Consider the following 22,260-nt stretch of genomic DNA (forward strand, 5'->3'; position numbering starts at 1 on the left):
CATCCAGGCTCCACCAAAGGATGTCAGAGGAAAAGACAGAGTCTTTAGGTTGAGAAGAAACCGCAGATTTTAGCTTCAACCCCCAGCTTGTCTAGCAGCTGAGATTCCTGCTCTGTGTAACATCTTTCTGCAGCCTGGTGGCGCCCCTTATCAAACGTGATGCTGATGATACTGATTCTTTTCAAATGTTCTCGACAGCATGGCAGCACCGACGCACGCTGAATGTCAGGCACTGGCTGTGAGTAGAAGTGGACATCACAGTCCCCAGGATCCTAGGAAACTGCATCACGTGGGTACCTACCATGTTAAATCTTGATTTTGATATAAGGTTATTTCTATATTACATGCAGTTTTCTTGAGCTGAGAAGTTACATTTCACTTTTTACTGGGGGAAGTTTAACTATCATATAAATGTGAATTTAGATGTTTTCCCCCAGTTTCCAAGACAGATGGTAGCACACTGTCATAGTTGTCAAGCCAGACTTGGAAAAGAATGAAGAGAATTTGAGTTCCTTAGCACACACCCATTTGTCCACACTCAGTAACTGTTAGCCACTCACCATTTTCCTCTTTAGCTCTTCCTCTGCCCTGACCCTAAGGGCAAGATTATCTCTTTTTCTTTATTTTGGCTACATCACATGTTTGTGGGATCTTAGTTCCTCAACCAAGGATGGATCCTGGGCCCCCTGCAATGGAAGTGCAGAGTCTTAACCACTGGACCACAGGAAAGTCAGGCTTTTTTAAACTGAAGTATATTTGATATACAATAATGTATGTTTCAGATGTACAAAGTTATTTAGAAAACTTAAAGGTTATACTCCATTCATAGTTATGACTATTATAAAAGATTGGCTATATTCCCTGTGTTCTTCACTATGTCCTTGTAGCTTTTATAGAGTAGTTTGTCCTGCTCAATTCCCTGTTCCTATCTTGCCTGCCCTCTCCCTTACCCCGTCTCATCTTAACTCTTCATCAGTATCTCCCAATGGGAGGCCTTAGGAAGAATGAAGGAGGCACCAAATGCAAGTACGTGAGTATAGATCTGATTTCCTTAGTTTTGTCATCTGTGTGCAGACATAGGAATGTGGCCCCTGGCCTTGAACTTGAACTTTATTCACCAATGGGACTCCTATTTGTCCAATGAGTCTATATGATGAAAATGTGGGAATTCTTGCTTTCTGGTTTTTGGTTTTTTTTTCCCCCCAGATTAAACCTCATCCATTTAAAAACCTGCTATTTTAGAGTTGGTGATGATTAAAGAGACAAGCTGGCATTTATTTTTGATGGTAGATACTCTCTGTTAATTTATGGAGATAAATTACTCATTCATTTGTTTACTAAGCTTGTAAGTTCCCCCAATGGGTTAGTTTATAGTAGACATGTAACAGGCTAACTTTTGAAATACCCTCAAGCACTCTAAGAAACAACATTTTAGGCAAATCTATTAAATATGCCCATTATGAATGATTCTTATCAACACGTTCAAACTAGTTGCTTGGCATTGACTATTAGCATTTTTTCCCAACTAAAGTGACTATAGTAAATTCCTTTTGCCTAGATCTAGGATAGTGTGGGCACAAAGTGAGTACTCAGGACATTATTTGTTGAATAAAAGACTAAAAGCTCTTCACATATAGTGGAAGAGACATCATGCAGCTGATTAAGATTCTGAATGCTAATTATTTGATTGGGATATGCTTGATCAAGGTATGAATGCAGGGCTGTGGAAGCACTGTCTCTCTGAATATGATGAAAAAAAATTTTGTTTATTATTCACCCTCTTCACTCAGGGTCTTCCCTGGTGGCTCAGATGGTAAAGAATCCGCCTGCAATGCAGGAGACCTGGGTTCAGTCCCTGGGTTGGGAAGATCTCCTGGAGGAGGGCATAGCAACCCACTCCAGTATTCTTGCCTGGAGAATCCCATGGATGGAATAGCCTGGCAGAGGCTATAGTCCATGGGATCACAAAGAGTCAGACACGACTGAGCGCCAAACATTTTCACTTCCTCACTCAGATGGCCCTTCTCCATTTGAATAAGGAGGCTGCTTGGTGGTCACTGGGAAGATGGGCGTGGAGCAGAACTGAGTATCCAGTGGAAGTTTGGTCTCCATCCCGAGAGCAGGTTACCCTGAGGAACTTACACCCAGATTGCAATAAAAACCTTAAGAAAACTGATGTTTGGGGCCAAGCAGTAGGAAACTTGGCTGGCCACACTTTTCAGTCATCTTGAATTCAATCTTTCAAATCCTGGAGGGGCAAGAAAAGAAAGGATATATGTTTGTGACTCGAGACTCTGATGTCACTTTTCTCTTGGCTCATGTTAGAAAAAGCACAAATGAGTTGACTCTACAGTTAAAACCCCTTCAGCCTTGGGTGATGACCTCCAGGTGTTCAAAGGTTCTGACCACACAGCACAGGCTGGGCACTCACACTCGTCCACTTCTTTTTTAATCAACCTAGGGTGGAATTAGCCTGTGCCTCTTGCTCATTGTATGACCTTGGGTTTAAGTTTCTTAACCTTTGTGCGCCTCAGTTTCCTCATCTGTGAAATGGGGATCACTACTACATGTCCAGTGGAAAGCAGACATTCTCAAATTTGAGTGTGCTTGTTTTACGAAAGCAAGTTTCTGGGTCCCAGCTCTCAGAGACTTGGATTCAGCAGGTCTTGGGTGAAGCCCCGGCATCTGCAGCGGATGCGGATATTTCTCCAGCCACACTTGGAGACACACGGAGACCATAGCAGGACTTGCTTCATCTTTTTGATCTTGCACCAGCTATCAATAAAAAAAAGTCACACTCCTACCCCTAATAGAAGTATGTTTACAAATAAATGTTCTGTCCTCTTGAACTGTGTCATATACTTTGTAGAGCTGGGAGATATTGGAGGACAGAGGAGCCTGGAAGGCTGCAGTCCATGGGGTTGCAATGAGTCGGGCATGACTTAGCAACTGAACCACAAGAACAACATTAAGATAACAAATATCAATCCATTCATCCCACACCCCTGGGTTATGTGAAACCTACTTTGAAAACCCCTGATTTAGAAGCCCAAATGAACTATGTATAAAAACACTCTAAATAGACAAAACTGGACTAAGATTTTTGACAAGATACATAGCCTACACATACATGTGACCATCCACTTAGAACAGAATACAATCAAATGTGAACGCACACCCCAATACCACTCTGAGCTTAGTTTTGTTGGAAGACTTCTGTATTTTCTGCTTTTAACCATTTTGGAATAGTTAATACAAAGCAAGGGTAAAATATGACCCAGAGACCAGAAGATAGACAAAGAATTTTGCTCATATGCCTTATCAGAATTACACATTCCCAATTCACATGACTGACCAAGCTGATTAGAGTATTTGTTGAGTGAGGATCTTGCTATTTTAAACACAAAACCATGAAGTTTTCTCTTGGCATCAGTTACTAACCTTAAAAAAAATCCCACAAAAATAATTTCATTTCCAGGTCCTACTCTATCCCTTTTTAATTCTCCACAATAGTCCTAAAGTCATCAAGACTGGTGCATATAAATCTTGGTTCTTATATAAACAAGTGAAGTTTTTACAGGCCAAAGAGAGTTGCTGGTCTCTTCTCATTAACTACTGTACTCTCCCTGTCTTAAATGTTGATCCCTAGAACAGGATTAAAAGTTTTTAATCGCCCATTTATGAAGCCATGTGATCATATGTTCCAAGATCTTCATGGCATCAATCATTGGGCAGGAGACAAACCAAAGACTATTACATTTAATTTAAAAGTTATAGGTGAAAATTTTATAACAAAAAAAGTATCTGCAAAGATACTTTCAAAATGATTTGTCAAATCATACAATTATTGATACAAAAATTTTATTCAGTAAGAATTTCTGAGAGCCATCAAGTTATGATTTTTGGTTTTTTGCTTTTCAATTTTCTTAAGTTTTTTTTTTAATTTATTGTTCTTGTTGTTGTTTAGTCACTAAGTCATGTCTGATTCTTTTGTGACCCCTTGGACTGTACCCCACCAGGGTCCTCTGCCCATAGGATCTCCTAGGCAAGAATACTAAAGTGAGTTGTCATTTCCTTCTCCAGGGGATCTTCCTGACCCAGGGATCAAACCCACATCTCCTCCAATGGCAGGATTCTTTACCACTGAGCCACCAGGTGATTTTCTAAATTTATTTTTAACTGGAGGATAATTGCTTTACAATGTTGTGCTGGTTTCTGCCATACATCAACGTGAATCAGCCATAGGTATACATATGTCCCCTCCCTCTTAAACTTTCCTCCCATCTCTCCCACTGCATCCCACCCCTCTAGGTTGTCACAGAGCCCTGGGTTGAGCTCCACGCATCATACAACAAATTCCCACTGGCTCTCTATTTTACATATGGTAATGGATATGTTTCGGAGCTACTCTCTCAATTCATCCACCCTCCCCTTCCTCCACTGTGTACAAGTCTGTTCTCTATTTCTGCATCTGTATTGCTGCCTAAAAAATAGACTCATCAGTACCATTTTTCTAGATTCCATATATTCGGGTTAACACATGATATTTGTTTTTCTTTTTGACTTACTTAACTCGGTATAACAGGCTCTAGGTTCATTTACCTCACTAGAACTGACTCAAATTCCTTCCTTTTTATGAAGGAGTAATATTTCATTATATATATGCATGACAACTTCTTTATCCATTCATCTGTCATGGAGATCTAGATTGCTTCCATGTCCTGGCAATTGTAAATAGTGCTGCAATGAACATTGGGGTACATGTGTTTCGTAGAATTGTGGTTTTCATAGGGTATATGCCCAATAGTGGGATTGCTGGGTCATATGGTAGTTTTATTCCTAATTTTTTTTTAAGAACTCTCCATACTATCCTCCATAGTGGCTGAATCAATTTACATTCCCACCAACAGTGCAAGAGGGTTCCCTTTTCTCCACATCCTCTCCAGCACTTACAGGTGCAAATATAGCTTAACTTAAAAAAATTTATTAAGCAGTTACCATAGTTTAAGTTCTGCATATGCATTATCTTGCTTAAGTCTACCATAAGCCTATGAGTTGTGGGTATGGTTATCCCCATTTCACAGATGGAGAAATGGAGGCTCAAAAAAGCTATCTAACTCATCCAGGGTCACACAGTCAGTGGCAGAATCTCAACTGAACTCAGACTGAACCACAAGCTGGTCCTTTATAGGAATATATAGTACCACCTCTTTGGAGACAGCTTGTTGCCATCAGGCTAAAAGAAGAGCTGAATCAAAACCAAGGAGGTGCAGGCGAGGACATCCACTTTTAGAAAAGTAAGTGTTAGTCGCTCAATCACGTCCAACTCTTTGTGACCCCATGGACTGGGGCTCGCCAGGCTTTTCTGACCATGGGGTTCTCCAGGCAAGAATACTGGAGTGGGTAGACATTTCCTTCTCCAGGAGATCTTCCCGACCCAGGAATTGAACCCTGCACTGCACGCAGACTCTTCACGGTGTGAGCTCCCAGGGAAGCCCTCTCTTAGAAAAGTAAACTTACATATACTGTCAATTAGTAAAGAAAGTGCCTTTTTTTTTAATGGTTCTGAAGGAGAGTTTAATAATGAATAGAAAAGTTAGTCAAGGCCTTATCTGTAAAATTCTGATGTTGTCTACTATTAATGATATTTATGTTTTAGTGATGACATGAATGACCAATACAAAGTAACTTGAGAGTCCTTTCCTCAGTTTTGTCACCTGTAGGATAGAAGTGTTGGCCATGCCCCCCTTGGTCTGTAATGCAACTTACAGAAGACAGAGAGTAAAAAGTGCTTAGTACACACTCAGCCCCAGGTAAACAGCAAATGTAAGCTGTGATTTTATCATCCAGTGATCATCTCACACTGGACCACTTTTTTCTTAGTAGCACTCACACTTTTTTTCATAACTAAATTTTTATTTCTGTGACTACTGCAGCTTTCTGCACCACTTCTAATAATATTGAACGGTTTCTAGACTTAGATAAATCCTTTTCTACCGACATTACTAACAACCATCTCAAGGCAAGCATGCACATGGAGGCACTTCAAACTTAATATATTTTTATTCTCATCACTATCATTTATTTTATCTTCATCATTTAACCATTGGAGAATACACAGTAATTTATGCCTAGTTCCAATTTTAAGTCATGCTGTTTGAGGCATTAAAACTGACCTATTTTTTTTATCCTCCCTTGCTGCAAATACATCTATATTAAATAAAATCCAATTTTAGTGCAAGATAGAAATCTTTCGTTAGCTAGGATTGGTTAGTTATTTCAGAGGGATTGTTTTCTTTGGTATTTTCTCTACAATTTCTTGACAGATTAACTTGCAAATAAAAAGAAAAGAGTTCTTTTTAAGGCTGTGCCACATTCATCTCTCTCTCTTTCCTGGCTGTGCTAGGTCTTCGATGCTGCACAGGCTGTTCTCTAGCTGCGGAGAGCAGGAGCTCGTCTCCAGCTGTGGTGTGCGGGCTTCTCGTTGCAGTGGTTTCTCTTGTTACAGAACGCAGGCTCTAGGGTGCGTGGGCTTCATGAGTTATGGCCCCTGGGCTCAGTAGTTGCAGCTCACAGACTCCAGAGCACAGGGTCAGGGTTGCGGCTCACAGGCTTAGTTGCTTTGTGGCATGTGGGATCTTCCTGGATCAGAGTTCAAACCCACATCTCTGGCACTGGCAGGTGGATTCTTTACCACTGACCCACCAGAGAAGCCCTACATTCATGTCTTATCCTAACAGTGATAAGACAAAATGACAGCCTGAACATGCAGGGAAAGAGCACACCCCTTGTCTTATAGACCTGTGTCCATTTAACATCAGAGTAATGAAATAATTCTCTCACTGAAGGTATTTGGTCTGGTTCCAGAAAAATCATGGGCCAGAAAGAATCCCAGAAGTTCCTTCTGTTACCCAATTCCTCCTACTCGCCAACCCCACCCCCACCCTAGATCCATCTTCAACATTAAGCAATATGAATGTGGCAGAAACATCAAGAACCCACACTCAAATGGTCAAGCTTTCATCACTGTATCATTTTTTTTTCACTAAAGAGGAACTTAATTTAGCAACTCTGAGGTAGCTCATTGAGTAAGTGCTGGCTGTATCCATCCCCATGCTAAGTTCCAGATGTTCAAGCTGGATTTAGAAAAGGCAGAGGGAACAGAGATCAAATTGCCAACATCCATTGCATCATAGAAAAAAATAGAGAATTCCAGAAAAACATCTACTTCTGCTTCATTGACTACACTAAAGCCTTTGACTGTGTGGATCACAAAAAACTGTGTACAATTCTGAAAGAGATGGAAATACCAGACCACCTCACCTGCCTCCTGAGAAACTTGTATGCAGGTCAGGAAGCAACAGTTAGAATAGGACATGGAACAATGGACTGGTTCCAAATTGGGAAAGGAGTCCATCAAGGCTGCATATTGTCACCCTGCTTATTTAACTTACATGCAGAGTACATCATGTGAAATGCCAGACTGGATGAAGCACAAGCTGGAATCAAGATTTCTGGGAGAAATATCATTAACCTCAGATATGAAGATGACACCACCCTTATGGCAGAAAGTGAAGAGGAACTAAAGAGCCTCCTGATGAAAGTGAAAGAGGAGAGTGAAAAAACTGACTTAAAACTCAACATTCAAACAACAAAGATCATGGCATCTGGTCCCATCACTCCATGGCAAATAGATGGGGAAACAATGGAAACAGTGAGTGACTTTACTTTCTTGGGCTCCAAAATCACTGCAGATGGTGACTGCAGCCATGAAATGACACTTGCTCCTTGGAAGAAAAGCTATGGCAAACCTAGACAGCATATTAAAAAGCAGAGACATTACTTTGCTGACAAAGATCTGTCTAGTCAAAGCTATGGTTTTTCCAGTAGTCATATATGGATGTGAGAGTTGGACCATAAAGAAGGTTGAGCCCCAAAGAATTGATGCTTTTAAACTGTGGTATTGGAGAAGACTGTTGAAAGTCCCTTGGACTGCAAGGAGATCAAACCAGTCAACCCTAAAGGAAATGAGTCCTGAATAGTCATTGGAAGGACTGATGCTGAAGCTGATGAGATGGTTGGATGGCATCACTGACTTGATGGACTTGAGTTTGAGCAAGCTCCAGGAGTTGGTGATAGACAGGGAAGCCTGGCCTGCTGCAGTCTATTGTGTAGTTCACTGAGTAAGTGCTGGTTGTATCCAGCCTCCTGCTAAGCACATACATGCATGTTCAGTCACTTCAACCGTGTCCGACTCTTTGCAGCCTTATGGACTATAGCACACTATGCTCCTCTGTCTATGGGATTCTCCAGGCAAGACTACTGGAGTGGGTTGCCATTTCCTCCTCCAGGGGATTTTGTCGACCCAGGGATCGAACCCATGTCTCCTGTATTTCCTGCATTGCAGGAGGATTCTTTACCACCGAGCCACCGGAGAAGGTCAGTGCTAAGAGCACTACTGGCCCAAGCTTGTGGAACCCTCATGGCCGCCCTAAAAAGACACATGTTATCTTCAGTCTCTAGGCAGAAGATCGAGATCTGCAAGCCTTAAAGCCGGAAGTAAAGTCGTCTGAATGCCAAAGCCGTGCTCTTGAGGGAGCTACAGTCACAAGCCCCGTAGCAGATCAAGGAAAGATGGGGGAAGGGCGGTCATCCCAAGGCAGTGAAGTCGGGAGAGGGTTTGCACGAGCATTTCAGAGCCGAAGCTGCAAGGGCCAGGGCCCCTGACTGAATCCAGAGCAGCGGTGGGTGGTCTCAGCTGGAAGACTGGAGACCTGGGCTCCACTAGCCATGTGGCTGATACCCCTCATGGATCTACTTCTCTGTAAATAATTGCATTGCCTGTGGGGTTTTGTGGTTGTTGTTGCAAGTGATAGAAACTCTACACACATGAGGTAAGACCAGAGAGAAATGTTCTTGGAATGGTCGTAAAACTCAGACGGAGTTTGGGCCAGCTGCATCTGGGCCTTGAGACAACCCAGGACTGCCTCTTTTCCCTCGGCATCTTCCCTTCCTTTCTTCAGACAGGCTTCCTCAGCACGTCAGGAAGCATGGCCTCCACCAGCCTTAGCCACCAGAGAAATGAACCACTTTCTTCAGCTCCAGTTGTTAAATATCCCAGGAAGAGACCCCATTGGGCCAGGTCACAGATGGTCATGCGCCCACCTCAGTCACGTCGAGCTGTGGTCAGAGAGTGGGCCACCTGGCTGTGTTCTAAGAGGGAGAAGTGTTCTCCAGGAGCGGTGGCATCATTCACAGTCAGTAGAGGCACTGGGCTGAAGGAGTTTCAGCTGCCCCTTACACACACTACCTCCTCATCTTCAGATCTCTATATCTTTTTCTTTTAAACATTTGTTTTATTTCTTTTGGCTGTGCCAAGTTTTAGATGCAGCATGTGGGTTTTGGTTTGTTTTTTTTTTTTTAGTTGCAAGATATGGGCTCTAGTTCCCTGACCAGGGATCGAACCCAGGCCTCCTGCAGTGGAAGCAGAGTCCACGCAGGATGACCAGGGAAGTCCCCTCAGATCTTTTTTTCTACTCCTGTGCTCTGCCTCCTCCAAATATGGACTGTCCTCTATTCAATGCCTCTTCCATGAGGGTTTTGAACTCTTAACTGTGGTTCAGACTCAGAGCAAGAAATTTCCTGGCTCAGCTCCACACTTGGAGAAAATTCTGTGTGCTGAGACTCTTCCCAGGCCACCTTGACCAGCTGTGGTGGGACAGAAACACACAGACCCTACCAAGCCTGGCTGTTGACAGTCACAACGCTCATCAGCAGAGTGAATATGGAGATCATGGCAGGCCCCATAACTCTGCAGGCATATTTCTAGTCCTTAAAAATCCTGTAAGATCATTTTACAGATAAGGAAACTGCTTCTCAGAGATAAGACAGTTTGCCAGCACTATACCATTGTGAGCGTCAGAGCAAGGATTCAAAGCCAGTAGCAAAGACTGAGCTACTTCTCTGAGATCACACTGCTTCAATACTCATACCACTTCCAGGGCAGTATTCAGGGAATCAGGTTCCCTTCAAAGTGGAACTCAATGATTCCTACTAGCATCCAAGGTCACGCATTCAGGAAAGCAAGTTCCTAGGTAAGAAACTGGGTTTCCTGTGAGAAAGACGAGAGAGACCAGCTGGCAGGGTCAGAAAATGAGTAAAGAAAAATCCAAATTTTTACTCCCATAAAATAGTTAGATAATCTTTCATCTTTTAAAAGTAGATTTTTGTTTATTCATTCAGTAAATCATCATGAAATCATGCCTATATACTTTCTGAGCTCCAGGCCCTGAGAGATCCCCACCATCAACAGAGCCAAGAAGCTGTGCTGCCTGCAGTTCTCGCGTTCGGCCGGCAGAGGGCGCGAATGTCAGCTCTGCGAGAGGCGGACAACTGTCAGGACAGCTGCTGAATCCTGTGGGCAGCGACACCAGCTGGGCGGTTACAGAATGCCCGGACAGAGTCCCAGGTGTCCTTTCAGACGTTTGGATCTACCATGAGGGACCTCCAGAGATCTGAGAACAGACCTGAAGAATGGTCCTGGGAAGATGAGGCATGAAGGAAGGAAGCCCTGGACAGAAGCTACCCCACAGACAAAAGGGTCAGAGGATTTAAGATCTGGCAAGGATCTTGCAAGCAAATCGGAGTCTCCTTTGACCACAGCCAAACCCTTTATTGGCGGAACCCCACTTCCAAAGCATCACCATCCTGCTGTCCTGGCTGGGAGGGAAGGAAGTGTTTCTCCATGCTTCCACTGTGTCAGATCAGGGTGGAGGAAGCCTCGATATCTGATTTTGAGGAAGAAGGGCAGAAGCATACAGGGCCAAGGACCCTCAGTCTCCCTGGCACTTTCACCAGGACCTACCTGTGTGTCCAGAGAGAGCTGAATCCTAGGGAAGATCCTAGACAGGATATCAAATTGTTGATTAAGAACAAAACCTGTAACCTCAAATGACCCCTTTCCAAAATGAGAGACTGGCGGGGGGAGTTCTAACATCTGCCCTCATGTGTACATTCTAGGTTTCCTGGTTTTCATGAGCCGAAAATTATAAAATCAGCTTTTCCACTTCCTTAGCATAAGCTGTTACTGATCATCTCGTTTTCAAGTAAAACACACAGACACACATGAAAGCTCAAAATCAGAACCCAATGAGGCACCACGAAGAGTGAAGTTTGCTGTACATACATTTTAAGAAACTTAACCTGGATGGAATGCAGACGATGACAAATGACTGTTAAAACTGAATCACATAATCACGCCCAAGGGGTGGGGAACGAAGGTGCTGACCTAAGTAATTTTGGCTAACGGGCTTCTGGCTGGATTTTCTAAGGCTCAAAACTAGAAGAATAGTACATGGCACTACGCTCTCATTGGAAATCTTTCTTTAGGGGTCTATATTCAAACTACTTTATACATATGCTAGAGTTGATACACATATAAAAAGATCATGGATCATAAGAGCCAGGTTTCTTTATTGTTGGAGAAAAATTACAAAGCGGGAAAGTGGGAAGTTTAGAGGGAAGCCTGTGGAGCTAGACTGGGGTCAGAGGCAGCAGTTATTTTGTTCTGAAGATAGTTATACAGAGGGTTTCCTTGGTGGCTCAGTGGTAATGAATCCACCTGCCAATGCAGGACACATGGGTCACCCTTGGTCCGGGAAGATCCCACTTGCCTTTGAGCAACTAAGTCTGTGTGCCACAACTATTGAACCAGAGAGCCTGCTAACCACGAGTGCTCAAGCCTGTGAGCCCTAGACCCTGTGCTCTGCCGCAAGAGAAGCCACCGCGATGAGAAGCCTGTGCACCATGATGAGAAAGTGGTCTCCGTTTGCTGCAACTAGAGAAGAGCCCAGCACAGTTAAAATAAATAAATTAATTAAATTTTTTAAAAATAAAGATAGTTACATAGGGACTTCCCTGGCACTCCACTGTAAAAGGCACACATTTGATCCCTGCTTGAGGAACTGAGATCCTACATGCCACATGGTACGGCCAAAAGAAAACATAAAAAGTTACACAAAGAGGTGTGTGTGTGTGTATGCATGCCTGGAAGCAGTAACACCCCAGCATCAATGAGCACACCTAGTGCCCTGGTCTCTACTTCTAAACACCATTCTCCAATAAAGGAGCCAGAGCTCCTCAATTTGTGGTGGATTCCAAGGCTGAGATGAAAAAAGCACAAGATGAGAGGATGAGCCTGGAGCATCTTATGGTATCCAGAAAGGTAGAGAGGGCAAAAGGGATAAAGAGAGAAAGTGAAGATGAAATAAAGAGAAGGAGCCATATCAAAAGGTCACAGCCACCGACCTGAAAGAGTCCCTCCACAGTAAAAACAGCTGCAGGCAAGACCCACCAATAGATGGTGCAGGGGGTTGAACTGGGTCCCCTAAAGAGATAGGTTGAAGTTCTAACTCCAGGTTCCTGTGGAGATGATTGATCATATTTGGAATCGGGGTCTTTGCGAATGTAATCAAAATGCAGTTATCCTAGATTACTAAGGGTCCTATATCCATATAATGACTGGTGCCCCCATGAGAAGATGCGTGAACAGAGGCCCACGCACAGAGAAGATGTCCATGTGAAGACAGGGGCAGACACTGGAGCAAAGCGGCTACACAGCAGGAAATGCCAGTGACTGCCAGTAAGCACCAAGAGGCAAGGCGGGGCGTGGGACAGTCAGGCTGTTGCTTCCTCAGCTGTGAAAGAATAAATTTTTGCTGTTTTAGGCCACCACCTTTGTTTTTTATAGGAGCCCTAATAAAGAAAGACATGGTAAAAATTAAAGGGTGAAAGTTTAAGCAGAAATAGGATGTGCCTAATCTCAAAGTGTGTGTGTGCGTGCATACACGATCAGTTGAGTCTTTTTGAAACTCCCATGGACTGTAGTTCACCAGGGTCTTCTGTCCATGGAATTTTTCAGGAAAGAATATTGGAGTGGATTGCCATTTCCTCTCCAGGGGATCTTCCTGATCCAGGGATCAAACCCACATCTCGTATCTCCTACACTGGCAGGCAGTTTCTTTAACACTGTGCCACCTGGGAAGCCCCAATCTCAAAGTCTCTTCCCTCAAAAACTTATTCATTACGAAGGGAAAACTAGTGACTTCATAGAAATGAAAGCTGGTGGCCACCACCTGGGCCAAATAGTGGAGGCTGACATCCCTAGTGATACATACGAACCTCACATTCTCCCCCAACAGCCCCCCAATATGGAGCAAGAGGAAGGGCATCATTTCTATAATGCAAACCCTCAGTCTAATCAGGAGAAACAGCTGGCACACTTAGGTTGAGGGGCATTCTATAAGATAACTGGTGAGTACGCACTAACATGGGACGATCCGGAAAAACCGAGGGACAATCACAAGTCAGAGACTAAGGAAGCCAACGGCTAAATGCGGTGGGCGATCTGGAACAGAACAGGATGTTAATGGGGTAAGTGGTGAGACTGGAATGACGTTGTGACTTAATCCATAGTGTTATACTGATGTTGCTTTCTTAGCTTTGATCATCGTTCAATGGTTATGTAAGATGATACTATAAGGGAAAGTGGGGTGAAGAGCATACAAGAACTCTTTGTACTGCTTCTGCAATTGTTCCGTATATCCAAAATGCCATACATTCCATACCTCTTCAGACTTTAACAAAATAATAATCGGGGGTGATATCACTATGGGAAGAGGAAGAACCCAATGAGGAAAGTCAGCCAAGTGATCACTTGACAATTTAGACATAAGGAAACGGTCACTGTGACATTAAGCTTGATAAATTATACCAACCACAATTGTACTTTTCAGCACCCAAGGCACCAACAACTGGATCATTCAAAAACAGCTCTCTGTGTTTAACATTTTTATTTTTAACTCTTCTTTGGTAGTACAAAAGTTGTAGAAGTACAAACCAGACAGTTAAAAATACACTTAACACTCAAAATGGTGAAAAATTCCCTTTACAAATTTTTACATCGTGGTGGTAGCCAACTCATTTATTACATCAGAAGTTAGTCCATCATTAGTGTTTTATACAGTAACTTTGTTGCCGCTTCCCAAGCCTTCTAAAGAAGGAGGAAAAACACAAAAGGCCTGTAAACATCAGTTGCACTGGAGACACTTAAGGATTCTTATTAGATAATATAAACCAGTAAAACCGCATATATTGAATGCTTAACTCTTGGCATATTTGGAAGCCAGTCAGACAGCAACTGCTCAAGTATTAGAAAATATTTAAAACATATGTACTCTTGGTATAAATACAATTTTAAATATTTTGAGTATTTTCTTGTCTGTTGTATTGCTATTTAAAAAAAGTGCTCTGACCTGAATAAAATTAAAAAATAATTAAAGCTGAAGAATATCTTACACTTTATCCCTCATCATTTTGAGGGCATGATATTTTTAAAACAAAAAATGATTCCTTTTTATAAAACTACTGGTCTAGACTGCATGTATATTATTTATACTAATGCACACCGCCCCCCCCAAAAAAATTCTTATATTGCTACTTTTTGGAGCACAGTGAAATTTATTTCCATATTGCCTTCTCCTGGTCCACTGAGTATATGCAGGCACACATACACCTTTTAATTAGTTGACAGCAAAAACTCACATGAAACTGAACCTACCATTCACTTAAAAGGTTAGAAATTTTTAGTCTGGTGCCAGAAAAAGAATGGAATGAGTATATTTACAGTAAATACTTTAAAGTACATTTTCATAAGAATTATCTTTTGGGAGTAAATGAGAACTGTGTTTTCTTTTTGCAATAAAGGAAGTGCCCTGAGGCACCACAGCAATACTGACACGGAGGCAGGTCTTGGAGAAGTTCCTGCGCCTGGACCCCTTTCCTCTTGGCCCAGACCTACCTGGACCCCTTTCCTCTTGGCCCAGACCTACCGTAAATATACTACTTCCTTCACCTCTGGGTTCTTCCAGGTGTTCTGTAAACAGCTTTTTTTTTTTTTTTAAAGTGGCGTATTCCAGGCCTACAGGAGAAAGTAACCCTCAAGAATCCTTTAAAAACAGGGACTAGCTACAAGATGGAGAACAGGAAGACCACCAAGGAAAACACAGCAGAGGAAGGTGCGGGCCCATCTTACATCAGAAGTGGAGATTGTTTTGTCTTGGTCTTGGGTTATCAAAACAAGGCTTTTTTAGAGTGACTTGAAACCATTTTCCCCCTTATCCAATGGCTAAATAAGATTTGCTTAGCTTGAGTTAAAAAAAAAAAAAAAACCTCACTATTTTATGAGTGACCTAGGAGTGGCATGCTGGCAGCAGGTCAGTGCTGATTTCTGGTCTCCGAATCCAAAGTCTAGCATCTGGTTCCCTCCAACTCCATACTCTCTTGGGGGGGATTAAGTACCCAGGGCTAGACTACATCTTCCAGGAGCCTTCACCAGCGAAGATGCCATCTTTTATTTTCTATTACAGTTAAACTGCAAGAGGATCGTCTTACAACCAGTAACAAAATGAGATCCAAGGGTTGGGGGAACAGAAGCACAGGTGCACAGACGTGTACACCCGCGCGTGCACATACACACACACTCTGAGCATTAGCTCAGACCATACACAAACAGTTCCGCTGTACACAGTGGCCATCCTGGAGAAGCTGCAGTGTGTACGCCAAGGCCACCGATGGGGGATTGGGAGGGACAGTGGTTGGGAATATTAAAAATATGAGCTCTTTTCCTCCTTGGATAGGGAATAAGATTTTTCATCAGACATTTTTTAAACCAAAATTTGTTTCAAAGCAAACTGAATTCTGTATCCAGCATAGCAACAATATTCCCTTTTAGCTTTCATCCACTTGCCTGTAGACTCTACCATAGACATTGTATAAAAGATAAAAAATAATTCCCTAGGCAACTTCGCATGTTTTAAGTTCTTAGTCTTTTAGAACTCTTCACATATAGTCATACCTGCAAGAGAAAACAAAAAGGTAAAGCATTATAAAAGGCAAGCATCATATCCCATGTTAATCTGCCTGAATATTCAAGAACATGGGGGATTGCAATCCATCCTCACCTTGTCCCACCCTGTCCCACTCCATCTTATTGCATTCCTTCCCTCATTACAGGTTCTTCTAGAATTCGGTCTAAGGAAATTTAAGTACCACAGGACCTCTTTATTTTACAAACCAAGAAAGAACAGAGCTTGAGAACCACCCTAGTCTGAGGGCATTGGTCTGTTGGACACAAGGTTCTGGGGTGACGGGTGGGTATCCTCCCTGGATATCGTGTATTACTTATTCCAGGAACCTGTTCTTTAACTTTTCATTTATATTCTATCAAGTAACAAGCTACAGGGTGAATGTGGTCATCACAAGTATCCTTCCATGTGTCAGGCACAGGGTCTTTCCCAAGCCACAGCAAACTGACTTAACTTCACATCTCCACTGAGCAAATGGGGCAGCCTGACTGGGACTTTGCTGGGTGAGTAAGAACACAATGATAAAATGCTCGATCCTAGGTCTTCCTTCTCCTTCAGAAAGCTACATACAATATTTTTAGGTTCTTCTAACAACTGGCCCACATCAGTGTCTATGTTTAAATTACAAATGACGCCCCTTATAAACCTGAAAAATAATTTTCTACTTTTTTTTTTCAAAGGGTGTTTTGTTTGGTTGGTTTACAGCGGTCTCACCTACGTGACAGAGTTATGTACCGTTTTACTTTCCTGTCTTGAAGATCCAGGATACACAGGCGTACTAAAATTCTATGTATGCCTGTGTATACTGAAACACACACACCACGCAGGCCAACCTACACTGGGTTAAGAAACAAAACATTCTCTTGTCTCTCCAGATTGTGTTTGCCTATAAATGCTAAACAGAAACAGAGATGAAACCAACTTACAGAAATATGAAGAAATAAAAAGTCAATAGTACGTCTTTACTGAAGTATTACTTTGTTTTTTGTACTTATTTTTGTTGTTGTTGTACTGATTTCATAATTCATCCTTCAGGATATGCAGTCCAACACTGTCCACATTATCCTTTTCTGCCATTGTGTCATTTATAATATTCTGTGTGTGTGTGTGTGTGTGTGTGTGTGTGTGTGTGTGTGAAAGACAGAGAGATTTCCCAAACTAAACGGGTTGGGAAAAGGACCCTTATCCCTTTAACTGAAAAGGAAATAAAACAGTGTTCTCTAAAACAGCATGAACCAAGTTCTTAATTATAAATGAATTAAGTAATTCTCCACACTGCATTGTTACAACCCAGCACAAGTGAACTATGGATTTGTGCCATAAGACTGAACAAAGTCAACTCCAGGAATACTGTCATTTGAGAGTTGATTAATAATTATATGGAAGATACTAGCAAGGAAAAAAGGTAGAAAAGCCAGAGGTGCAAAAATAGAAAAATTGTCCTAAAAGAAGAAAAAAGTAAACAAAAAAGAGAATTTTCTCAGGAAAACTTCACACTAGGCCATTAACTAGAAAATAGGTACTCAACTATTTTTATGTCTCCTCTTTTATCAGCTGCTCCCTCAGCCCTGGACTTTCTTGCATTACAGAAGCAAGAAGGTCAAAAGCAAGGGATGTCAGGCTTAGAATGAAATGTGCCATCAAAGTAAACATTTCCATCATTCCAACCTAGTAGAACTTCCCATTTAGAGTTCTTTGCATAGGTTTGACCAACTTTAAGGAGAGGGCATGTAAGACCAAGGCTGGCTAAAAAGGAAGAGTCGGGCCAGTGGCCTGTCCCCAAATCCAGACCCCTGTGACTAGCTGTTGAACCTTGGCCTCTCTGCAGCATCCCTCATAGAGCTGTTGGGGGTTTTACATAAGAGGATATATGTGCAATGCTTAACACAAGGCCAAGCAGTCAGTAGCCTCCTTAAAGTTAGCTATCATGACCATCACCAGCATCTCATCAAGGAGGCTCTCTTCTACAATGGTCTTCTGTGGCTGATTAAAACTGCAGTGCATACAATGTCTTTGAAAGAGGATGTGAAAAGTACAAACTGCTGCTTAAAGTCTTGATTACTAATACCTGAAACAAGGCAGAAAAAAGGAAAGTTAACCTTTCAGGGGCTACTGAATGCTACCCAGCACTGATTACAGTCCTGGGCTCTCCCTCTTCACAAAGACACACTTAACAAAAGGGAAAACTTGACCAGCATGGCAGCTATCAATTCCCAGGTAAATGCCTGTCTTATCTGAGCAATAATCCAGAGGAAAGAAGACGCCAGGTTCTGAACAACTTATAAATTTCCAACTGCAGCCTCTTTTCTGGTACTGTGTCATGGTGCATTAAATTCCTTCTCATTTCATTCTATAGCTGTGAATACAACTGTATTTATGAACAAACATATTTTAAAATAGTATTTCTATACTACAGCACATTAATGCTAAAAGGTGCCTTCTCTAAGGGCACACAGCAGTGTGAATGCCAGGGATGGGCTGGCGTGAGCACTAACGAAGGCCAGAAGCAGGGACCAGAGGGAGAAAAACACTCCATCCACCGGTTATTCTCAGGTCCACCCCTATGGGACCTTACATAATTAATAAGACTGACCTATCTTTTGGGGGGGTAAGATGGGGGAAATTTGGAGATGATTATCTTACACAAGCGATTACTCAAGCTGGGAGAAATGAAACAAAACTTCCATATACTGAAAAGACAATTCAGAAGTCCCAAGTGTGACTATTTCCATCATAGAACAAGACTGATGGAGAGAAATTAAGAACGTTAGAGGGGGAAAAAAAAAATCTAGAAAAAAGTGGTCATCTTTTTCTGTAAAGTTTACTGCTTTCTACACAATTCTAATAATAAAAACAATCATTCCATTATTAAGGTTCCACACAAGCCACAGTAGAGCTTTGATTAGAAAACATATGTCCCTTCCTAAAAGGGATTCTCCAGAAAAAAGGATCTGACCCCTTTAATAATGAGAGCCATGTTTTAAGATATTACAGGCCTAAAAACACTCATTGACAGTGAACACTAAGACCTCCAAGGACAGGGGATTAAGGCAGGAGCACTGTCTGACTACCAACAACAGTGGCTGACATTTACACAGTGCTATGTACCAGACACTGCCGTGCTAAGCACTCCAGATTCAGTAACTCACTCTTTCCAGCGACTCCATGAGTCAAGGCCGACTCTCATTTTTCATAAGTGGACACTGAGGCTAGCAGGTTCAATAGCTCGCCCAAGGCCACACAACTAATAATAGGAAAGCAGTGGTTCCAGCCCAGGAGGTCCCACCTGGAAGCCCCACAGTCACTGCCACACCAATCACACGGAGACATTCATGGCACCGTGGGGTCTTCCGGAGCCTGCCCTTGTCTGACACCAATGGGGAAGCTGTCCACTCCCTGTAGCTTTGATAGCTTTCTCACATTAGTTGTGGATATTACGGAGAAGTCTGAGGGTTAATCTGACTTATAGCTTCACAGAACTTTTTAAAGACTTTTTGATGTGGTCCATTTTGAAAGTCTTTATTGAATTTGTTACAACATTGCTTGTTTTCTGTTTTGGTTTTTTGGCCCCAAGGTATTTGGGATCTTAGCTCCCTGACCACGAATCAAGCCTACACGCCTTGCACTGGAAGGTGACGTCTTAACCACTGGACCACCAGGTAAGTCCCAGCTGCATAGCAATTTAAAGGTGTTCATATATTTAGCAACATTGGGCTTCCCAAGTGACAACAGGTGAGCTTGTGATTTACCAATCCAATGGATGGTGAGAATCAGAGCACTTTATTCCAAGTAAAATGGAAAGTTATTCTGTATTTGGAAAAACAAGGGTTCACTTGGGAAGGATTTAAACGAAATACAGCAGTTCCCTACTAGTCTCAATACACCTCTGACTCAATATCTACACTAAGCTCCAGGCAGAACCACTTATGACTCCGAACAGTCCCACCTCTTTCTCCTAAGGAAAACAAAATGAGCTAAACACTGCCTCTCTACCGCCTTGCCTTTAGGAGGTCTCTCGTGCTCATGCTAAGTCACTTCAGTTGTGTGAGACTCTTTGTGACCCTATGGACTGTGGCCCGCCAGGCTCCCCTGTTCATGGGATTCTCCAGGCAAGAATGGGTTGCCTGGAGTGTGTTCCCATGCCCTCCTCCAGGCGATCTTGCCGACCCAGGGATTGAACCTGCATCTCCTAGCGTCTCCTGCATTCCAGGCAGATTCTTTACCGCTGAGCCATCAGGGAAACCCCAGTAAGTCTCTACCTGAGTGTCAAATAAACAAAACCACAACATCTTATAGGTTACATCTAACCTGCCTCTCTGAGCCTCAGGAAAATTAAGAAACATCAAAAACTATTCATTTGGGGGACTTCCCTGGTGATCCAGTGGTTAAAACTATGTGTTTCCACTGCCAGGGGCACAGGTTCGATCCCTGGTCAGGAACTAAGGAACTACATGTCACATGCCCCCCCAAAATTAAATTTTTACACTTTTATTTGCTAAGTGTTTAAATAGGCTCCATCTGACACAATATTGCAATAATAACATGAAGCATTTGCCTATTTAGCAGTTGCGAAGTGCCAAGGAACAACATCCCTATGAGGCAGGTGGTAGTATTATTAAGCCCATTTTGCAGATGGAAAAGCCAAGGCTAAGGAACTTGTCCAAGAATACACAGCTATAAGATGCCAGGCCAGGACTTGCCACAAGGAGTCTGGTTCCAGAACCCATACTGTGGAGCTACTACACCATACATCCTTGTAGAAAATAGATGACTACTAGAAAACAGGGACTACTGTTTATTTAGCTAGTTAAAGTTAGTAGTTCCAAGTCTTGAGTTACAGATTAAGAAACATAAAAATCCTGAATATGACTATTAATTTTCTCTTCTTTCCCATTTTAGGTCAAAATGTCTCCAAAGGCATTTCCTAGGATGCCTTAGGTCTGCCCTTTCTTTCATCCTCCAAAATCCCCGTGAGCCTCCAATGCTGCAGCTTCTGTGGTGAAAGGGCAGACATCGCAGCCCTCTTTCCCAAGCCTTGTCAGAGGGTGGCAGGGCCACCCGGGAGGACAGATAAGATCCCTGAGCGGTCAGCGGGTCCCCTTCCAGCCAGCACTAGGGAGGCACCCTGGAGCAGACCCTGGCGAGGGAGATAATTGAGGAGAGGAGACAGTTAACTTTGGTGGCAAAACAAAACAAAATCTCTGGGCCCCCAAGTTATCTAAATTCTGGGAACACTGACAAATGTTTCAGTCTCGCTGTATACAGATCAAAGTTGTGGAGAATAATTTAGAACACTATAGTTATAAGTATGTTTTAGGTCCACCCCAGATTCTCAGATCATGTCCATAAATGTTTTGGGGGCTATTCCCAACAAAACAGAACCAACAGGGCATACAACATTTTAAATGAGTCCAGCATGTCCACTCCTCATGGCTAAATCAATGTGGGAGAATAAAAACAGTTCAGGGAAGTTATCAGTCATCAACATCAGTAAAAAGGAAGATGCAGACATGTATCTAAGCTCTTATTTGTAGAAGGGCAAAGGAGGAGGCTGCAGACACATATGTACGTTTTTTAAAAAATTCTTTACATATTTATTGGGTCTTCGTTGTGGTGTGGGGGCTTCTCTCTAGTTGCCTGGTGGGGCATGTGAGATCTTAGTTCCCCAACGAGGCATTGAACCCACATCCCCTGCACTGGCAGGTAGATTCTTAACCACTAGACCACCAGTGAAGTCCTGACACATATATGTGCTGTATAAGCAGGTACATGCATAGCATAATCCTGAAAGGATATTGAGGACACAACCACCGTGGTCCCCTCTTGGGAAAAAGACTGGGAAATGATGTGTGTGTGTGGTAGGGGTGAAAGGGTGTAGACAGGATAAAGTCTTGGTTTTTCAAAGACTTTCACTCCACAACTTTTTAATGCTATTTGAATATTATATTGCGTGTATGTCTCATTTTTCCATTTTTAAAAGCGATTCCATTTCAAACACTTGTAATATCCAGGCTCTCAGAAGCAGTGAAGAGGTTGAACTATCAGGAAGTCCAAGCTCAGGCTCTGGAATGAACCATCCCTGATAACTTTGAACAATGTTCCTAATGTCTGAGGACATTCTTTATTCTTAAACGAGGGGACGGGGCCGTGGGGAGAAACAATTACTACAAAAACGAGCAGAAGTTCCGTGACAGCATGGCCCACCTCTGTCCCTTTTCCACACTGTTGCGATCCTAAAGCCTGGCACATAGCAGGAGCTCAATAAATACTTTTAAAAGACAAAACTGTACTGGAACTGACCTGAATTAGCCATCACAGCTCCTCTGAGACTGCAAAG

The 22,260-nt window shown here is 42.6% G+C and overlaps 1 protein-coding gene across 1 annotated transcript in view; it reads right to left on the minus strand.

The window, feature by feature from the left end:
- Positions 1-13,835: 13,835 nt before the first annotated feature.
- Positions 13,836-22,260, minus strand: part of RELL1 (RELT like 1) — a 76,785-nt gene continuing 68,360 nt past the window's right edge. The window contains exons 7-8 of the mRNA XM_069593830.1: positions 14,858-15,913; positions 13,836-14,826 (exon numbers count right to left, since the gene is read on the minus strand). The gene's annotated coding sequence lies outside the window, so the exon portion shown is untranslated. The remainder of the gene's footprint in view (positions 14,827-14,857; positions 15,914-22,260) is intronic.

The sequence above is a fragment of the Ovis canadensis genome, chromosome 6 (assembly GCF_042477335.2).
Source record: "Ovis canadensis isolate MfBH-ARS-UI-01 breed Bighorn chromosome 6, ARS-UI_OviCan_v2, whole genome shotgun sequence".
Classification (NCBI taxonomy): Eukaryota; Metazoa; Chordata; class Mammalia; order Artiodactyla; family Bovidae; genus Ovis; species Ovis canadensis.